This window comes from Accipiter gentilis, chromosome 8 (assembly GCF_929443795.1).
Source record: "Accipiter gentilis chromosome 8, bAccGen1.1, whole genome shotgun sequence".
In the NCBI taxonomy this organism is placed as follows: Eukaryota; Metazoa; Chordata; class Aves; order Accipitriformes; family Accipitridae; genus Astur; species Astur gentilis.
This window is the reverse complement of record NC_064887.1, coordinates 34,259,183-34,261,341: the sequence shown is the minus strand read 5'-3', so window position 1 is coordinate 34,261,341 and position 2,159 is coordinate 34,259,183. Positions and strand designations below refer to the sequence as shown.

Below are 2,159 nucleotides of genomic sequence, written 5' to 3'. Positions count from 1 at the left end.
CTGTAATATAAAGTGGATTGTACATGGAAAAAGCCTCTGTTTGTTTTGGAAAGGGGAAAAATGTGAAGCACAAGGAGAAGGGCTGGCATGTGGGTGAGCAGGGGGTTGTGGGAAGAGGGGTGTCGTCCCTTCCCCTTCTCAGGGCCAGATGCACCGTGACACCTTAGGGCCTGGCCCTTGGGGTCTGATCCATCTCGCCCCATCACCTCGGCAGGAAGGACAGACTAGCCCCTATGTACTGAGCTGCTCCCCGACCCCAAACTGAACAGCCGGGTGGGGGCAGGAGGGGTGGGAGCCCGACAATCAGTGGGGAAACAGAAAAGGACTCAGCACCTACGCAGGTTGGTGGGTGCTGCCAGCCTGGTAGTTCTGCAACAAGGGAAGGAGCTGGGTCCCATGGCATAGTCCTGGTTATGGGATTTCAATCACCACCCATGTGCACATACATACACACACTGGCAACCACTGCCAAGCCCTAGTTCTAAAATAGGACGAAAAGGAAGAGGAGGAAAGCGCGGCCTTTAAGGCTTGGCACTTCCCTGCAAGGGACGTCAGCTGTGCAGAGGAAAGGCAGGCTGTGCTGCTGCTTGCTTCCACTGGGGGGTGAGGCAGGACAAGGTCTGAGCTTGTGAGCATCTAAACATTTTAGAGGTGATCCGTTTAACCAACTCCCACGGAGCAGATAAGGGGGAATCCAGCACTGCTGGGGAATAGCCAGCTGACAGCCTGGAGAACAGTAATACTTTTGCCTGCTGCTGCTGCCTTGGTAACCTCCACACACAGGGAAGAAACAGAGAAAGTCCCCCAAACTCCTATAATCCTCAAAACTTCTATATATCTTTCCTGCCAAAAGCAGGTCATTGCAATGACCAGGAACCTACAGATACTGCAATCCTTTCCTTTGGCAAAGATATGGAGCACTGTCAAAGGAAATACTGCTGCACTTGGTTTATCTGATCCTCGTGCCCTTTAGGGGGACAACAGCTCTGCTCCTGCCCTTTTAAGTGACCTGCAGCATCTCCCCTTGCTTCAAGTAGACCTCCCTTGCACAGCAATTCCCAGGACTACGTTCTGCTGCTGGTGGCCTGTAGAGGCCACAAAGTGGCCCTTCTCTTAATTGCCTGCACAGTAGTTGGCCATCATGCATGTGCCTAGCAGGCATCACTCACTCTTGCATTTTCACTCATTTTATTCAGTCCCTCTTTGCCTGCTTGTATCACTCATGCACATTGGCACATATCATCAGTAATGCTTCTGTTAAATACAGCTGTGTCACGAGGATGGCCTGCAGGTACTGGCATAATGCTGCTGCACAAGACAACGATCCCACTTCTAAGTACGACACATTCTGTATTTAATCAGTCCCTTCAGCTCTCTGGAGTCCCCTTCTCAACACTCAGTGCTCCCATAATACTCATTCTACAAGTATTTGCTCATCTTTTTTACAGCAAGGGCACCTGGTGAACCAGCTCCCTTACAGGTGGCTGGGAAGTGGGAAAAATCCACCCATGAACTTCTCTGTGATCACATGAGCATCCGAGCTCCAGATTTAGACCTCACATCTAAATCATTCTGCCACTGCAACCCTCTCAGGAGAGGGCGGCAGGATGGCTGTGGCTCCTGCTTGTGTGTCTGTGATAGATCTCAGTAGTGATCCACTCATGGAAAACTAGCTCTGGGAAGTGGAAAAGCTCTGTAATCTTCTACTGGCAAACAGGAGCTGCGTAGTTACTTCTCTAAGGCTGGTTCTGGTTATTTCTCATGCTGCTGGAATAAGCCCTTGTTTCCCAAACTAGAGCAAAGGGGTGCAATACTACACAGAGTGAGCTGCAGACAGTCCTTTCTGTGAACACTTCTCTGGTTGCATTTCTAACTCCATGTAAAATGATCCATCCAGACCAAGATTCCTTGGCACATCAAGGACCAACACCTCTACAGATAATGTCTCAAAGTAACAACACTTAGCCTGAGAAATGACTGTCAAGAGATGGCACTACATCAGGGCACACACATTAACCTATTTGCACTCACATCTGCAGAAGTCAGGCACAGCTTTTTCAAACATGTAACTTTTCTGCAGTTACAGAAAAGGCAAATGATAGCTAAAAGCATCCTCAGTTCCAAAGTACATGCCTTGCTTCAGCAGGATCTTCTGTCTT

General features: G+C 49.3%; 1 protein-coding gene across 5 annotated transcripts in view; it reads right to left on the bottom strand.

Annotated features, from left to right (window-relative positions):
- LOC126041824 (sterol O-acyltransferase 1-like) overlaps positions 1-2,159 on the bottom strand; it is a 57,999-nt gene that overhangs the window by 126 nt on the left and 55,714 nt on the right. The gene's annotated exons all lie outside the window — the stretch shown is intronic.